Source organism: Gossypium hirsutum, chromosome D02 (genome assembly GCF_007990345.1).
Source record: "Gossypium hirsutum isolate 1008001.06 chromosome D02, Gossypium_hirsutum_v2.1, whole genome shotgun sequence".
In the NCBI taxonomy this organism is placed as follows: domain Eukaryota; kingdom Viridiplantae; phylum Streptophyta; class Magnoliopsida; order Malvales; family Malvaceae; genus Gossypium; species Gossypium hirsutum.
The window spans coordinates 43,516,978-43,537,525 of record NC_053438.1 but is presented as its reverse complement, the minus strand read 5'-3'; the positions used below and the strand labels follow the sequence as shown (position 1 = coordinate 43,537,525).

The 20,548-nt window shown below is 32.3% G+C and overlaps 2 non-coding genes across 2 annotated transcripts; both read right to left on the bottom strand.

Annotated features, from left to right (window-relative positions):
• Positions 1-7,130: 7,130 nt before the first annotated feature.
• LOC121215060 (small nucleolar RNA R71) lies at positions 7,131-7,236 on the bottom strand. Its single transcript, XR_005910796.1, has one exon. It is a non-coding gene; the product is annotated as a small nucleolar RNA R71 (small nucleolar RNA).
• Positions 7,237-17,575: 10,339 nt separating this feature from the next.
• LOC121215079 (small nucleolar RNA R71) lies at positions 17,576-17,682 on the bottom strand. Its single transcript, XR_005910812.1, has one exon. It is a non-coding gene; the product is annotated as a small nucleolar RNA R71 (small nucleolar RNA).
• Between the last annotated feature and the right edge of the window lie 2,866 nt (positions 17,683-20,548).

Genomic DNA, 20,548 nt, shown 5'->3' with positions numbered 1-20,548 from the left:
ATTAACATACTTTTATAATTCTTCACTATATCTCCTCAAAATATTATATTCATAATAAATAGGGCCTACTAGACCCGATACATACTCATGCAATTTAATGCTTCATTTCTTTTTCATTCATTACACAATTTCTCATGCTTACAATTCAAATCATATCACTAGCAATTTTATTTTAATTCACTTACAATTCAATATCATTAAGATCAATACTAATATGTATTTACCATTTAACTCAATGTTTATCGATTATACCATTCATTAACATATTTATGAAATTCTCAATTTTGCAATGAAAATATCATTTTAGCTTAAATAACAACATCAATTCAACTCATCATCCTCTTTTTTCGTCATTTTACACTTCAAGTATGAACTTATTATTTCATTACTTTTCCACACTCGTCTCCTATGCTTATCACACAAGACATAAACATATTATTCAACCATAGTTGCAAGCTAGTGTATTGAAACATAATTCTTTTTGGAACTAACCACATGATAAACCATTTCACTAGAGATTACATAATTTAAACTTTACCTCCCCTTTCATGATCACAAGCATATTTCCATTTAGGCACTTAATATTTCAATGCATAACTTATAGATTTAACGTGGCATAATCCCGCCACAACTTGGCCAAAGCCTAAGCATGTATACCAAATATGCCAGCCAAATAAACATATAACATAAGCATTATAAGCATGGATGAGCACAATATTTATTCATGTATCAAACTTACTAACATGTGTTAAATCAATAGCCATTCATGACATTACTTCATTCCAAATCATATACCAAATATACCATACACACATACTATGAAACTTTATTTTCCCACTTGAGCTTAAACCATGACCAATAATGCACAAATATATGCGTCATTTCTATTTCATCGTTTATCTATTATAATCGAGTGTATTACCAATTATACACAAATCATTCATATATTTCCAAATTTTTCCTCCACCTCCTCTCCATTCCTCATCCTTAATGTGTATAACACACTTAAACAACATTATACATACTTTCAATATTTTCCCATATGTAAATTCAAGCTAACTATTTAAGTCAGAGTCAATGATTTATTTATATCTCGAGCTATAGAGCTCAAAATTAAGATTCGTTAATTTTTCCCAAAACTAGACTCACATATATTCTTACCATAAAATTTTTAGAATTTTTGGCTCAGCCAATAAGTACAGTTTATTTTTTAAAGTTTTCCCTGTTTCATTGTTCAACAGTTCTGACCCTTCTTCACTAAAAATTAAATATCTCATTGTACAGAATTAAGATAATGTTCTAGTTTGTTTCTTTTAAAAATAAACTCATTCATAATTCTAAAAATATAAATTTCAGACCATAATTATTTTTGTACAATATTTAACAATTTTCCAAAGTTAGAACAAGGGATTCTGAAATCATTCTGAACTTGTCTCACTAAAATTCAAATATCTCAAAATATATAACCCTTGTGCTTATATCTCAAAATATATAACCCTTTTGCTTACTCTATTTTTTTATGTGAAAATAGACTCATTCAGATTTAATTCCACATCTCATTCAGCTTCTAATTCAATTTCCACTATTTTTAGTGATTTTTCAAATTCACACAACTGTTGTTGTCCTAAACTGTTTTGTTGTTAAATTTACTCTTTCATAATTTCATTACTTCATTTCATTATACCAAAGGGTCGGTTAAGTATCAAGCACATTGTTCATCACATGGTCTTATTTGATTACACTTAATCGTTACGTGATCACATGTATTTTCATTTAGCCAATTTCCTGATGATCACTTCGGAATAATAACCGTTACACAGTGGATCAGCATATAGCACCACCCTTATAATCAATTATATTCGATGGAATCAACACATAGCAACCACCTTTATTTTTAATGACTTCCGGTGGAGTCAGCACATAGCAACCACCTTTATAATCAACGGTAACCGGTGGAATCAACACATATCAACCACCTTTATAATCAATGATACTCAGTACACGTAGTAGCCTGCACATAGTACAACACACGTGACCATTACTATCACTTTCACATAGTGGCCTGCACACAATCCGTGCCACACATGTGATCATTACTGTCACTTCATTTGTATCTTTTCTATTCCGGAGGTTCAACGGGGAAATTTTTTTCACTTTTTCTCACTTTTCTTTTTCACTGATCAAAGTCAATTTCTCATCTTTCTTGATTTATAATCACACATTAAAATTATAAACACTCACATTATTCAATCTACTCCAAAAATCAAACTTTGAAAAAATTATATTTTTGCCCCTAGAGTTTCACAAAATTATGATTTTGCCCCTAGGCTCGTAAAATAATTTTTATTCAATTTCCTTGCATTTTAGGCCCAGCCGAACCATTTTCATAACTATAGTAGTCCACAATACTCACTTATTCACACACTTGTGACATATTTTATAACTTTTACAAATTAATCATTTTAGGCATTTTCATCGAAAATCACATAGTAAAAGACGTTCATCACACCCCAAACATTCATATTCTTCCATAAAACATCAAAATACATGCATATCATTCATGGGAAAATTTTTAAACACAAAACCTAGTTCAAAATAATGGTAGAAATAGCTAGATCTTGTTACGAGGATTCAAAAACGTAAAAATTATTAAAAACGGGGCTAGAGCGGACTTACAATCGAGATTGGATGCTTGAAAAACCCTAGTCATGGTTCCTTCATGTAAAATTTGGCCATAGCTTTAAGATTGACAAAAATTGGCTTTTAATTTTGTTTTTAATTCATTTTAATAACTAAATGACCAAAATACCCTTAATGAAAAACTTTGGAAACATGCCAACCATGTCCATTTTTGTCCACCAACTTAAACAATGGTCTAATTACCATATAAGCACCTCCAGTTTAAAATTTCATAAGAATTGGACACTTCTAACATGTAGAACTCAACTGTTGCACTTTTTACAATTTAGTCCTTTTTACTGAATTGAGTGCCCAAACGTCGAAATTTTCAAACGAAATTTTCAGAAAACTATTTTGTGAAATTATAGACCATAAAAATATAATAAAAATAATTTTTTCCTCGTTGAATTTGTGGTCTCGAAACCACTGTTGTGACTAGGCCCAAAATCGGGGTGTTACATGAAAGTCTTATGGTGTAGTCATATTAAGGAAAAGTGACTTGGGAACCGAAGGAGACAATAAGATCCTAGTATCCCCACCTCTTTTTAGGTAAATTTCAGGGATGAAATTTCTTTAGGGGGACAATTGTAACGACTCGAAAGTCAATGGTGTTGGAAATTGTGGTTCAAAACCTTTTTTTTTGTAAACTAGACTTGTAAATATTTTTATTAAATATTTACAAAGTTATATTAGAATTGAATTAAATTTTGGTAAGGTAATTTTGTTGAATTAGTGCTTAAATAGGGTTCAAGGACTAAATATAAAAGTGTCAAAAGTTTAATTCTTAAGGAATCTTTAATTAGAATTCAAGTAATGGGCTTATATAGCAATTATACCCTTAGATTATACATAGTGGTTGGTTGAGGAATTAAAACATATATGTTTTTATGTTATAAAACATTAATTAAAAAACATAATAAAAACAAAATAGAAATAAAATATGATTAAACAAAGTGGGTGGAGAAAGAAACATTTTATTCCATCTTCCTTCATGCAACCGAACTAAGGGAGGAAAAAGAAGAACTAAACGCATAGCCTTAAGGTTTTCCATTTTCAAAGCTTTAATTGGTTAGTTTAATTTAGTCATTTTCTTATAATTTTTATGTTTTCGGAATTCCGGGAGCTTAAGCTAGCTGACCCATATAGTATTTTTCGGAACTATTAGAGATTGGGGATGTTACCATTGATGAATAGTTGAAGATTTAGGTGTTAATTTGATAAATTTTAATTTTAGAGTTGAAAAAAAGGTTAAATTGTAATGTCAATGATGGTTTTGTTCAATAGGGACTAAAATGCACAAATTTCAAAATTTATTGTAAAGGTGAGAAATAGGAGGTCCAATAAGGACTATAGTGAAATCAATATTAAAAATGAGGGTTAGAATTAAAAGTTATGTTAGTTTTGATTTTAGAGACTGAATTGAATAAAATGGTGAAGTTGCTTACATTAGTAATTGAATGTGAAAGTTTTTGTATATTGATAAATTTTTATGTTTGTCTTAATCCGTAGCTAATGTCGACCCATATTCCTCAAAAAAGAAAGGAAAAGCCAAAGTCATCGATGAACAGTTCAGAGTTTACGATTTGTGTTTCTATAATTCGAACTACTTGTAATTGCTGCATATTGAATTGTTTGTGCATGGGAAGAACATAAGGTGAGACACTTTGTTATAACGAGTTGCATTTGATTGATTTGAATTGAATATTGTTCATGAGGACTAAAGTGAAACTATGTGAAGATGTGTAAGGTTATATAAATGTGACATTGAATAAATATTAAGATGATTTATGCTGTTGTATGTATGGATAAGTGATTTCATGATGAAAATTCATTTAAATTGAAATATTGGTTGATAATGAAATAAGTAGGGAACAACCTATTAACTGTTCGGGTAGATTTGGATATAGTTGGCTGTAAACTCTAAATTATATAGAGTTTTTATAGTTCTTTAAGACACCTTTTTACTTAAAAAATTATGTTAATCCTGAATTTTTGATAATTAATTGGGTGAATTTTGTTTATATTGAGATAATGGGCATGATTTAATAAAGTATGCAGTTTTATGCTTTTATGTATTAATTTTGTGCATAATTTAATTAATTCATGTTACATATTAATTTCCTCTATTTAATTATTGTAGTGGGACCATAGAGTTAATAATTTGTGAAGCTTATTTTAACTTTGCATGGACATGAGCTTTATTCTACCTTAGTTGGATGGCAAAGGCATGCAAATTGGGTCAAGAGAAAGTCACTTTGATCCAGTTAAAGATGATTTAATCAAAGGACAAGTATGACAGCTAATTGGGTCACAAAATCGTCTAAACAAGGGGGAAAGAAGCCCAATTCGGCAAAGGCATATGAGCAACCCAAAATTAGCTTTTGGGAGAATTATTCAGAGGTCCCTACACTTAGAAATAATTAAAAATCACCACACAACTTTTACCCATGAAACCGTCCACCTCCTTGCTTGATTTATGCATGAAATCAAGTATGAATCAAGCAACCAACAACCTCCCCTTTCCACAATTCATGGTCGGCCAAGAGTGAGAGAAACCTAAGGGAATTTGAAACTATTTTTAGGAAACCTATTAGTTATCCCTCAAGTATAAATAGACCTCCCATTCACCTTTCATAACATATCTCATATCTCATATCTCATTTCCTCTCATCATTCACTAACTTCTCATTTTTCTTTTCACTTCCATTTCTCTCTCATGCATAAATCTCCCATTTAACTAGCAATTCCTTTAGAAAATTCTCTCTTGGCTACCACCTTGAGGAGCATCTTGCAAAGGAGCTATTACGAGGATCAAAAGAAGCCATCGTGATCAATTTCGGAGGACTACCAAAATTACTTCAGAGTTTTTTCTTCCTTAATCTTTATTGTTGTTCAACATGTTTGCAATTTGCTTTGATGTTTTTTCATTAAAGGTGATAGCTTAATTTTGTTTAGCTAGAATGATTACATTAATTTGATGAAGTTTATTTGAATTATTTTCATGATGTTTTGTGCCTCAATCGTTCATGCTTTCAATTAAAATCATTCATGTATTTCATTCATTAATATGTGATTTGATGCATTAAAATTAGTCGATCAGTCCTGACCAGATGGTGATTAATGGACGTAATAATTGGAAGGTGCATGCTTAATTTAGATCATGATCTGATTAGATTAAAGGCTCGTAATAACTCAGGAGAGCTCTATTACCTTGCATAACTTTTAGGGTATTGTGATTAAATTGTTTCAAACTTGATTTGTCCCTGTTGCTTCACATAAACTCTAAGAAACCCTTAGTTAAATATGATCATGGTAGTATGTATATTTTTCTAAGTAAAAGATTCCGAAAGGACTTAATATTGGTTTCAAAGTTAATGAAAGATCGAGTTGCCATGGAATATTTTTGGGAATATTATGAACATGATGAAAATGAACTAAGTTAAATGATTTAATTATTCTAGCCTATTCATGTTTTCGTTTTTGAAATATTTTGAATTCTGCTGCTAAATCCACCTTATACATTTTAATTGTTCATTTCATTTGCATTTAGGTTAACTTGCATCTAGGTAATTATTTTACTTAACATCAACGAATCAAAATTATTATGTTTTTCTTAACAAATTATTAATATTAAGTTTGCAAAATATTGATTAACATATACAGTCCCTGTGGAGACGATAACTCTTATACTTATTACTTGATAACGACTGTGTAAACTTGCACAAAACCCATCGTTACAAGTTTTTGGCACTGTTGTCAGGGACTATTGCCTTAATCATTGTTCTGAAATTATTCTTTGCAATTTGGTTTTTATTTTTTCTATTTTAATTCTAAATTTACTAATTAAATTTTTTATTTGTTATTCTTTATTTTTTTGTGATTTTATTCTTAGGTATTTATGAACATAGATTGAATCATCGATTTATTACTTGTAGACCCTAAAATCGATTGGACATTTAGACAAAGAAGAGAAGAAATATTCGCCCAAAGACAATCTGCGAAAATGGACCTTGGAAATCAAAATGATGTTCAGGGGAATGAAGCCGCTAATGTTCACAATCCAATCCTTATTGCTAATGATAGGGATCAAGCTATAAGGCAGTACGTTGTGCCCCTTTTTAATGAGTTAAATCCGACAATTAGGAGACCGGAGATTGAGGCATCGTAGTTTGAACTGAAGCTTGTGATGCTTCAAACAATGGGCCAATTTAGTGGAATGCCCACAGAAGATCCATACCTTCACCCTGGACTATTCATGGAGGTGAGCAATTCTTTTAAGATAGTTGGTGTAATTGAAGACACATTTAGGTTGAAGTTTTTTCCATACTCATTGCAAGATCAAGATCTAGCACAAGCATGACTTAATTTGTTGCCACCACATTCAATTTCAACTTTGCAAGAATTAGTTGAGTGCTTTTTGGTAAAATATTTCCCACCTAGCAAAAATGTTAAGTTGCAAAATGAGATCACTATTTTTCAGCAAATGGATGATGAGTCCCTATATAAGGCATGGGAAAGATTCTAGGAGTTACTTTGTAGATTCTCTCACCACGGGATTCCACATTGCATCCAATTGGAGGCGTTTTATAATGGTCTCAACGCACACACTAGGTTGGTGGTAGATGCTTTTACGAATGGTGCTCTCTTGTCAAAGTCTTATAATTAGGCTTACGAGATCATCGAAAGAATAGGCAGTAAGAATTACCAGTAGCTGACAAATCGATCAACGTTAAGAAAATGAGTAGCTAGAGTGCATGAAGTAGATGCTCTCACTTCACTCTCAGCCCAGGTATATTTTATCTCTTCAATGATGAAATTGTTTACTAATAACGATTTTAATCATGTTACAGCTCAACCACCGAGTCAATTCAATATTGTTTCCTGCATATATTGTGGGGATAGCCATTCTTTCGAGACCTGTCCATCAAATCCTGAGTCTGTTTACTAGGTAAGGAATCAACACCAAAATAGAAGTGGATAAGGACCATAGTCCAATTTTTACAACCTTTCATGATGAAACCATCCAAATATTTCTTGGAGTAACCAAGGAGGAAGACCGAACAACACCCATATGTAGTATAGACCAAATCAATTCCAAGGGTTTAATCAACAAGTTTCCAAACCACCACAAGTTGAATCATCTAACAATTTGGAGAATTTGTTGAAGGTGTACATGGCAAATAATGACGCGTTAATCCAAAGGCAAGAAACAACGTTGAAAATTTTGGAGAACATCCAAACGCGTTAATCCGAATGATACAGAAAATCCAAGAAATTTAGGTAAGGAAGATTACAAGGTAGTTTCTTTACGGAGTGGTAAGACTTTGGAACTCAAGGAAGTAGTGGTTGAAGATGGATCTATTGAGAAGGAGGAAAGTCAACTAATAGTTGAAGTTCATGTCTCAGAGTAGCTAGAACTTACAAAGTTTGATGAGGTAAAATCTAAACTAGTGAATTTTGATAAGCTAACATCTTCTTTAGATACAAATTTATCTCCTTAGAAAAGTTGTCTAGTCCAAGCCAAATTTTCATCACCTCCATATCCACAAAAATCTAGCCACATACGTGGAAACAAGAGGTGCAATTCAAGAAGTTTTTGGATGTTCCAAAGCAACTTCACATCAATATACCATTGGTGGAGACTTTAGAAAAAAATGCCCAACTATGTCAAGTTTATGAAGGACATTCTGTAAAAGAAGAAGAGACTCAGTGAGTACGAGACTGTAGCACTAACGAAGGAGTGCAATGTGTTCATATAGGACAAACTACCTCAGAAAATGAAGGACCCTGTAAGCTTTACTATACCCTGTAATATTGGAGAATCTTACCATGGTAAAGCTTTATGCGATCTAGGGGCAAGCATTAACTTGATGTCCAAGTCTATTTTCAAGATGTTGGGGGTAGGTGAAGTAAAATCCACGATTGTGACACTTCAACTGGCGGATCGATTTTTAGCATACCTAGAAGGAAAAATAGAGGATGTTCTGGTACGTGTAGATAAGTTTATTTTTCTTGCTGATTTCATTGTCTTAGATTTTGATGTAGATAAAGAAGTGCCGATCATCCTGGGGAGACCGTTAGTAGCAGAACTAACGAAACACCAAGAGGAGCAGCTGATTGAGATTTTAAAGAAATTTAAAAATGCGATTGGTTGGACTATAACTAATATTCTAGGAATAAACACGTCCTTCTGTATGCACAAAATTATCCTAGAGGAGGGTGAAAGAGGTAGAATCAATGAGCAAAGGAGACTCAATCCAATAATTAAAGAGGTAGTTTGAAAGGAAGTTATCAAGTGGTTAGATGAGGGAATTATCGACCCCATTTCAGATAGTTCATGGGTAAGTCTGGTACAGTGTGTACCAAAGAAAGGTGAAATCACGATTATTGAGAATAAATGTAATGAGTTAATCCTGACAAGGATTATCATAGGTTGGAGAATTTGTATTGGCTACAAAAAATTGAACAAAGCCAAGCGGAAGGACCATTTTCCACTTCCTTTTTATGGATCAGATGTTAGACCGACTGGTAGGTAACGAATATTACTGGTTTTTTAAATGGATATTCGAGACATAACCAAATAGTTGCAGCCCCGAAAGACCAATGGAAAATGACTTTTACTTGCCCATACGATACGTTTGCTTTTAGGCGAATGCCTTTTGGTTTATGTAATGCACCTACTACATTTCAACGATGCATGATGGCAATATTTACTGATATGGTATAAAATTTTGTTGAGGTATTCATGGATGGTTTTTCTATTTTTGGTAATACTTATGATGTTTGTTTGAGTCGTTTAGCTAAGGTACTAAAAAGATGCGAAGAGACAAATCTTGTCCTTAATTGGGAGAAATACCATTTTGCAATTTAACGTTAAAAATACAAAAATCTGACAAATAGAACAAAAACCAAAACAAAGGCCAAAAACAAAGTTACCGTCCAAAAATTCCAAAATAGTTAAAAACTTAAACTATCTTATTTAATTAACCAAGAACCCAATCTAAGCTTCCGTACGCCTACCGATCTTATGATTTCTGAATACTTGAGAGGGTAAAACAAAAGGGTGAGCTAACAAGCTTGGCGTGTAACTAAACTTAAATAGAGAACACATATAACACAATAAACAAATCAAAGTATTGTAGAGAATTTTATAACGATCAATTGACTATAACTGAGAATGCATCATTATGTCAATGCAGTATTTTTTAGAAAAAACATAATGAAGATTTTTTAGAAAATTTCCTACACATTCTGCTACACATCAAATCTGACACATACAGCCACATTGCCCAAATAACCCAGATTGTGTGACACACACAATCTGACACATAGCCGTGTGGCTTACGTAGTCTGCCATACGGCCGTGTGACGTCGACAGTGCACTTTTCGGCATCGCGTCGTTCACTATTTTTTAAGTTTTTTGATACACACCTGATCGTTTTCTAATACACGTTGCTACAACACACATAGAGACTTCTGAACGACAATGTCAAAAATATTAATTAGCATGATTTTACCAAATCTGATTCACTAATTCAGCACAATCAAAGGCAATTGAAGCTAATTACAGAAAAATCAGCCCCTAACAACGACGAACAAACACTTACCCTTGCACAAACAACAGCTAACGACAATCAATTCCGTGGTGGAATATTCGTCTCCAAACTTCCACCTAATTAGAACAAAAATTAAACCATAATATAGCAAGTTCCCCATCCAAAAATGTAAAACCCTTCAGCAAAATACCAAACTTAAAAAAATCCTTACCTCCCACGATTAACACTGGCCAAAATGAAAAATGGCACTAATACATGTTAAGTAAAATTGAAAATGAAGAAGCAGTAAAGTGACAGAAATAATGATAGTTAACAAAAAGAGAATAGCACCCAAAACACTACGACGGAGGAAGAAAATCTATAGAAATCAAATAAGGAAAATTGAGAAAAAGAATTGACAAATAAATTTCAACAGCAAAAGCAAAACTAATGTTCAAGAAATAAGGGGGAAAAACAAAATGGGAAACAATGGAGAAAGTGGGGAACGACAAATAGGGAGGGGCCTTTTGTGTTTTTTTTTAAATGATATCACACAAGATTCAAACATGGGACCCCTGAAAAAGTTAAGGCCTTACCACCGAACCAACAAGTTCATTATTTCTAACAATTGAGTTAAATGAATTTTTAAGCTAGATAGTCAAAGATAGGGGTTTAGGTAAGAATAACAAAAATGAAAGGAAAATGATTCAAACTCAGAACCTCTCACACACAAGCACAACACTTAACCACTAAAGCAAGTCAATTCACTTGACAAAATTTTCACAATCTTAACTCAAAAACTGGATGTAACCACTCTTAGTTTCACTAACCCGGTTTTTGGGATGTGACAATATTGATGTTGTATTACTATATTTTTTATGGAAAGTTAATTTTTTTAGGATTATCTTGACATTTAAGAGTATCGAGTTTAGGGTAATACTTTAATTTACATGTATAGCATCTCGACGCCCTAAAAAACATATTCTAAAAATGTATATTTCCCATAAAATATAATAATACTAAAAAATAATTCAAACTATTAATTAATAATGGTAACCTTACTTTAGGAATTTTTTTCTAAAACATAAAGGAGAAAATTTGATATAATGTTGGTGCAAAGTCTCATGCATCATGAGTGAATAATAATATGTCACCTCATCATTAAATAAAAAAATAGTAACGACTTAATTTAATTATAATTAAATACTAATAACTTTATTTACATATAATTAATTATAAATAAATTTTAGAACCTTAAACGTGAGAACTTAAAACTTAGACCTTAAACCTAAAATTCTAAATTCGAGAGTTATCAATTTTTATTTATTATAGTTAGGTTTAATGTTTAATTATGTTTAAATAAAATTATTAGTATTTATTTACAAGTCCTCTATATTTTTTGCTTCATTTAATAACGGTTTATCATTTTATTATTCATTGATGATATAAGGAACTTATACACCGATAATGAAATCAAATATTTAAAAAAAAATCAAAGTTTTGATGGGAATGGATATGCACATGGACTTGTTAGAAGGCAAAATTCAATCCCAAAGAAATAAAAGCCACTTACTACAATTTTCACTTTCCAACTTTAAACATTACTATACTTTTGTTTTGTTCAACAATACATGTTTTGTTTTCCCTTTATTATTAAGGCAATAATGTGTTTGAAAAAAAAAAGGAAAAGAAGCATTAATGTCTACTTTATGGACGTAAGCCTACCTAAGTATACGTGGGACGATTCCATAAACAAATGCCATATGCGGGACGACACATTAGTCATCAGTCAACATGCATTTTCCAATTAGCCGTTAGTTTATGCTATATTTACAATTTAATTATATGCCTACTACCACATATGCTATAGATAATAAGAATATGAATATTCGAAATGGGATGGAATGGAATTTTTTTTAAAGAAACCATGAATCAAGGATTAATGACATGTTTGATCTTCTAGATGAACCGGTAAAATAAAATAATATTTTATTATTTATTGAAATTAATTATCAAAATAAAAATTTATAAAATATTTAATCAGAACAAAAGGGAATGAATAAAAGTAATTTTATTGTTAGCGTATTGATCAGAGTAATCATCTTACAATTCAAAGTTGTAAGAATTATTAACTTATGATGTCTGTATTGATAAAAATTTACTTTTATCTGTAATGTTTGAGTTGTAAAAAAGTGAGATGGATATAAAAGACAAAGATGGAGACTTGGAGATAAAAGGACATTGTTGAATTTTGAGATAAAAAGTGGGGTTTGCATTTTGCAGTAATATTTAATTTGTAAAAAATTAGGAAAACCAAAAAGGTGAGAGAATTCTTGGTTAGTGATTGAGTCATAATCTGACAAAGCGCATATTGTAACATGAAATGATAATAAATAAGAGAACACAATGGGCAAATTGCTACTTAGTAAATAATCCAATATTGGTACTTCTTTTACGTTATGCGTTTTTATAAAATAATAAATGTAATTATAATCAATAATAATTATAAATAATACAATTCGAATAACAATGAGAAAGTAGAATCAAATTTGAAATCGAATAATTATAATTCATATATTTTGTAACATTTCAAAAATCAAGGACTAATAGAATTAGGTTTGTGAATTGAGAGAGAGTGGTTATGTCCTAAATTTTTAAAATTATTTGTGCATTTTTAAGAAGTAAATGATGTATTGGTTTGTTGGTTAAGTGTTAGTGAAATGTTCCTTGAAACCCAAATTTAAGTCCCTTCTCTTGCATCATTTTTATTATTTTGCAAATTTTGCATCAAACTTTAATATGTGACACGCCTTGTTTTTAAAATAATTATTGCAAAATTATTTAAATAATGAGGAAATAGCCTAGTGGCTAAAGGAAATATAAAAAAACATGGAAATTATATTAAGGTCCTAAGTTCAAATCTTTTCCCTTGCAAAATAATTAAGTTTTGCATACCCTTGAACCCTAGGCATAAATACAACTTTTTATTGTATTTTTCAACCTTTAAGTCAAAATTTCCCTACCCCAAATGTAACATCCTATACCCAGCCCGGCTGTCGAGCTCGAATACTAGGACGCTACAGCACCGTCTCGCATCATGTTCATATCAAATTGTCATGTTATTACACATGCATCTTTTGTTGTTGTTGTTGTTGTTGTTGTTGTTGTTGTTGTATTTATTAACATAGCATTCACATGAATTGTATGTCATACATTTACTTTTTATCGATAAGACATGTCAATCATTCATTAAATAAACATAAAGTAAGTACTAAACTTGCATTAGATCCACTTAGCAAAATTTCCCAAAACTGTTACGTAGGTATCGATACCGAAAAGGAGTGGGTGAGCTTACCAAGTCGTTATGCATCAACAAAGCATACATGCAACATAATCATAACATCTTCTACTCTTATGTCATATTTTACACGTTTAATCATCTTTCATGAATATTTACACACTATTCACATGAATATTTTAACATATATTACAGCACATATTAATCACATTTACTCACTTTTAGTCATGTTTTATGATAGTTTGGCTCTTGAGATTATGAAACATAAAGTGGACTCTATCACCACATATTGGATACTTGGATCTCCAATACACCAAAATGACTCAAAGAGTTAAACATGTCCCATAAGTGAAGCATATAGCTAACACTCTCCAACACACCAAACACATATCCCGGCGAATGGAGCTTGACTCACATTCTTTTATCTCTCCAAAAACTGTCCCTACGCCTCAACGCCCCAGATATTACAACACAAAGATGAGTAATCACAATCCTATGGCATGTCAACTATATCCAACTATCTCATAAGACCATAAGGCCAAACTATCCACATTATTATCACATATTTACTTATCGAATTTCCACACATATCTACTACATATTCACATTAGTAGCACAATAGAATCACTGTCACATGGCATGAATAACATACCCACATATTTACTTCACATGGCATGAACAACACACCTTTATATTCACATCAGTCATCATAAGCTTATAGCATATGTCATAGCATCTCATATATGTTTATAATTTCACAGTTTCACAAGCATACCTATATCACATTTTATCATAATTGTGAGAAAACTTACTCTCGAAATTTAGAGTAGGGGTTTAGGCTACCTCTAAATTTTTAATTACACAATGAATCATCTACGAGCAAATATTCCAAAACACCCACAAGAAATACGCTTCCACCAAAAAGCCGAAAGCTCAGACAAGCTTCCCTTTGCCTTTGTCTTTTCTCGTTAAAGGTCCTATTGACTTCGACACTTTAACAAGACAAACCAAACAAACACACAATAAAAAAATCACCCATCGACTCACCTTAAACAATAAAACACAATAGCCTAAGCTACAATCATTATTAACCGAAACCTTTAACATGAAAAGCTTTAAATTTTAATATCTCGGCCTACACTTAATCTTTTCACATGAAAATAATTCCGTTCATCTACATATTCATCTATGGCTAATGTCCAATCTTTAAAATACACAAAACTACACATTTTAAGGTATCGACATTTTTCGACAAGTTTTGGCCATTATGACGAAAATTCATTAAAACTCGAGAAATTCTTAACAAAACGTCAATGTAACTTTAGAAACTTTCTAATCATGTTAAAACAAGTTGAAAAACACTTTGAAACCACATTTTAATCCATAATCTTATAATTCACCATTAACAACCAACTTTTCAACTTTTAGTTAAAACATGCGTTTTAATGGCTAAAAATTCAGTTGAAGAGACTAGATATCATTTAAACCAATAGGAGGATGAATGATTACCTTTAATGGAGGAAAAATGAGTTTTGATGCAAATCTGAGAAAACCCATTCTTGAAGAAGAAGATTAAATTAGTGAGGTTTTTGGGGTGTTTTCTTGGTTTCAATGGCGATTTATAGTTCAAGGGATTTTGGAAATCAAAAGAGATTTGGATTTGGAGATCAAAAGCAATTGGAGGAGAAAAAGAAAATGAAGGGACGACAAAAACACAAGAGGAAAGTTTCAATCGTGAAAACAATTTGAGGAATGGGGGGTTTTTTAGGTTGATTTTAAAATTCTAGGTAAATTGCTTCATAAAAACTCTCAGTTTTGACTCTTTTAGAAATCAGTCCTATTTTTAAAATTAAAAGTATTTAAAACTCATTTTCAGAAATTGACTTAATTTCCTAATAGCCATTGTTGAAAATATTATCGATTACCAACCTTACAAAATTCCAAGCAGATATAAGAAAAATTTCCTAAATTACCTTTGAAACTTCTAGGCCCAATTTTGGGGAGTTACAATTCTCCCCCTTTAAAAAGAATATCGTCCTCAAAATTTACCTGAGCTAAAAAAAAGGATATTGATGTGAATTAATTGTTTGTAATTAAGTAAATATGTTTGCATTTTTAGGATATTTTTAGAACATTGCATAACAAAGCTTGGATTGTGCTATAAATTTTATTATTTGTTACTTTTATTATCGAGGAAGAAATGTGTTGCTTGTGGTTCGGAACAGGTACAGGATGAAAAAGAGAAGAGAGAATAGAGTAGGAAAATTAGTAAAATGCTAGTTGGATTTCCAACAAGAATGCCATGGAAATTCTAGGAAGAGGACGCAACACTTAGTCCACATCACTCTCAGCCAGTTGTACTTGTACCAGATAAACCACCCTAAAAAATAGGAAGCAAAAGTTGTGTGCTGAGAGGGAGGGACCTACCCTATAAAAGAAGAAAGAGAAAATAAAAGAAAAGAGGATTTTTGGAGAGAGAAGAATTAGAGAGCAACTTTTTCTCTCTGCATCAGATTCTCATGAAAAATCTCAGAGAAAAAAGAGGAGAGGGTAGCAGCTTACAAAGCAGAAAACTCACAAACGCAAGGAAGGGTAAGAGAAATCTTCCCTGGGTTTTGCATCAAATCTCATTATTAAAGTGAAAGCTGGAGTAGCAAGAGCTTCCTGCAGTTGTTTGGGTGAATTTTTATTATCTTTAATAGCCATGGTATGATTTTGAGTAGATTATTGTTTCAGTCGATTTTGTGATTATTTTAAATACATGCATGAAAGTTTTAGACATAGATGATTGTATGGTATGTTAGTAGATCTAATTTAATTATGAAAAGATTAAATAGATTGGATCATTATCAGTTGATACAGGCAAGTATTCGACAAAATGTTTGCAACACTCTAAATATAGAAGTTGTGATCTGTACAGGGAAAGGAAGAACAATCTTGATATCATTCTTGAGTTCTGTAAACATCCAAAAAACTTGGAATGGTAGCTCAAAGTCTAGCTTTCAAGAGAAGCAGACTGCAGTAGTGAATCCTTAAATAGTAGAATGGTCAAGATTTTGCTATGGTATTATTATAGTATAAGAATAAAGCCTGAGTAATTCCAACCTTTATCATTCAACAGTACAAATCCTCCCTACTTATTCTTTGAGAATTGCCACAACATTTCAATTGCCCTAGCATTTTTTTCACTCATAATTGATTTTGTTAATCCATTCATTAATTCTGTTAATCAATTTGTCATATGTTTCTTTTACACAGTTTAATTAATAAATTTCATAAGTAATAGCATAACCAATTATTTTAATCAATTCCGATCCCTGTGGGGATGATACTCACTCATCACTTTATTACTTGATTCAACGTGTACACTTGCACATTCGTATTACACATTCACATGCGACAAGTTTTTGGCGTCGTTACAAAATTTAGTGTGTTATTACCTCTTTAATTTTTATTAGTTGAGCTTTATTAGTTGTTTTGATTTTTTTTTGCTTTTCAAGATTTATGTTGGTGCATGAGTAGAGATATTTTTGCAATTGAAGGGTATTCTTTTGATCCTGAAATTGAAAGAACCCTGAGAAGAAGGAGAAAAGAATTGTGAGAAATGAAAAGAATTAGAAATGATCAAGTTAGAGAAGAGCCATTACAACACGATAGAAGGGATGCTAATATTTCTTGTATAATAGATGATAGAGACAAACCCATCAGAGAACATGTAGTGCCGATCTTACATGATCTAAATCCAGGGATTTTTAGGCCGCATATTCAAGCTTAAAATTTTAAGTTAAAGCCGGTGATGTTTCAAATGTTACAAACTATAAGGCAGTTTAGTAGGTTGCCTACTGAGGATCTATAGTTGCACTTAAGACTCTTTTTGAAAGTCTGTGATTCATTCAGGCATCAAAGTGTTCTTGAAGATGCCCTGAGACCGGAGTTATTCCCTTATTCATTGTAGGATCATGCCAGAGCATGGTTAAATGCACTACCACCAGGAACGGTGACATCTTGGAATGAACTTTGTCAAAGGTTTCTGCTAAGTTATAATGATCCAACCATGAATGTCAAATTGAGGAATGATTTTATGTCCTTTCGGCAATCTGAGGATGAAACATTACATGAAGCATGGGAGTGATTCAAGGAGTTAATTAGAAAATGCCTAATGCATGGTTTTCAACATTGGACGCAAATGGAAATGTTTTACAATAGACTGAATGGGCATACAAGGCTGGTGGTTGAAGCATCTGTTAATGGGAATTTGCTCGATAAATCATATAATGAGGTATATAAAATTCTAGAGAGGATAGCAAACAACGATTATCAATACCCCACTAAAAGAGTAGGGATTGGTAGAAGAGTTGCTGAAGCAATGGAACTTGATGCAATTACTTCCCTAAAAACTCAAGTATCATCTTTAACGAATATGATTAAAATACTCAAAAGACCAATTGCAATACAGGAAATGAAAGTAGCTGAGTTAACATGTATTTATTACGGAGAATATTATGTTTTCGATGAAGCCTATTGAATCCAGCCTCAATTTATTATGTGGGGAATTTTAACCGCAACAACAACCCATATTCCAACACATATAATCCAGTGTGGAATTAGCATCCCAATTTCAATTGGAGTAATCAAGGGGTGGGAAATTCCATCAATGCTATTTGACAAAATGTTGCAAGTGCACCACCTGGATACAATCAACCCATACCACAGCAAAATGCTCAGCAAAATTCAACTTCGAGTTCTTCACCTATGGAAGATCTATTAAAGGAATATATGACCAAGAATGATGCTATCATTCAAAGTCAAGCTGCATCTTTAAGAGATTTAGAGAATCAAGTGGGGTAAATTGCCAGAGCATTAAGCTCAAGACCGCAAGGAACACTGCCAAGTGATATCGAAAATTCACAATATCAAGGGATGGAATAGTTCAAAGCCAGTATACTCAGAAGTGGTACACATCTACCAAGAGTTGTTAATGATACCACTATTGAAGAAAGTAATTTAGATTTCACAAATATGAAGAATTCAGAACCAGTACCGGAACAGGCTACAATAGAAAAGAGTAACCAGTAAAATGTTGAAGTAGATTCATCTTGTATTACCAATAACAATGCCACTGCAAAAAAACCTCAACAATTGAAAGGAAGGCCACCGCCACCTTTTCCTCAGCTTTTCCAAAATCTAAGATTTTCAATTCAAGAAATACTTGGATGTCTTGAAGCAATTACATATCAACATACCATTGGTGGAAGCATGGGAAAAATGGCCAACTATGTGAAATTCATGAAATTTATCTTATCAAAGAAGAGAAGGTTAGGGGAGTTTGAAATTGTTGCTCTCACTGAAGGGTCCACAACAATGCTAAGAAACAAATTGCCACCAAAACTGAAGGATCCAGGAAGTTTTACTATACCTTACTTTATTCGAAACCATTATGTAGGCAAAGCATTATGCTACTTAGGTGCAAGTATAAATCTAATGCCTTTGTCTATTTTCAAGAAGCTGGGAATAGGGAAGGCGAGACCTACAACTGTCACATTACAATATCTGATTGTTTATACATACATCTAGAAGGTAAAATAGAAGACGTGTTGGTAAGAGTTGAAAAATTTATTTTTCCAGCAGATGTTATTATTCTGGAATGTGAGGCTGATAAAGAGGTTCTAATCATACTTGGGAGACCTTTTCTACCAACTGGTAGAACATTAATTGATGTACAAAAAGGTGAATTATCTATGAAAGTTAATGATCAACAGATAAATTTTAATGTTTTTGATGCTATAAAGTGTACAGATACAAATGAAGAATGACATGCTGTTGAGATTGTTGACACAATAGTTCAGGAAGAATTTGCAGAATTTTATCACAATAATTTTAATGATGATGCAGACTCATTTGAGTTTATTGAAGCAGAAATGATTGAAGAGCTTGCTAAACTGATAGAAGCTAAGAAAATTGAGAATGGATCAAGGAGAAGTTTCGAATCACTAAATTTATCAAGCTGTTCTTTTAAACCTCCTCGACCATCCATAGAAGATCCTCCTACGTTGGAATTGAAGCCTTTGCTAGTACATTTGAAGTACGCTTACTTAGGAGATAACAACACATTGCCTGTAGTTATTTCTACGGCCTTGACATTAGATCAAGAGGCTCAATTGTTGAAATTTTTAAAGAAATCTAAGAAGGCATTGGGGTGGACGATTGCGGATATCAAGGGAATCAGTCTAGCAATCTACATGCGTGAGATATTACTGGAGGGTTGCCATGGCAAATCTATTTAGCAATAGAGAAGAATGAATCCCATTATGAAGAAAGCTTTCAAAACTGAGATTATCAAATGGCTAGATGCTGGAATTATTTACCCAATTTTTGATAATTCTTGGGTGAGCCTGTTCAACGTGTACCTAAAAAAGGGGGTGTCACCATGGTAAGCAATGATAACAACAAACTTATTCCTACTCGTACTATCATGGGATGGAGGGTTTGTATGAACTATTGGAAACTTAACAAAGCAACAAGGAAAGACCATCTTCTACCATTTATCAACCAAATGTTAGATAGACTAGCGGGGAAAACCTTCTATTATTTTCTAGATGGTTATTCGGGGTACAACCAGATTGTTGTAGCTCCTACTGATCAAGAGAAGACCATATTCACATGTCCTTATGTAACTTTTGTGTTTCGACGAATGGCGTTTGGATTATGCAATGCCCCTACAACATTTCAACATTGCATAATGGCAATAATTTTAGACATGAAGGAGAAATTTTTAGATGTGTTTATGGATGACTTCTCGGTGTTTAGTGATACTTTTGAAGACTGTTTAAAAAAATCTAGAGTTACTTTTTTGTCGTTGTGAAGAAACCAAACTTGTTCTTAATTGGGAGAAATGCCACTTCATGATCTGTGAAGCCATTGTTTTGGGACATAAAATTCTGTAGCAAGGGATTGCCGTCCACAAAGCAAAGATTAAGGTTATTGAGATTCACAGTTTTCTTAGCCATGCAGGATTCTATCGACGATTTATCAAAGA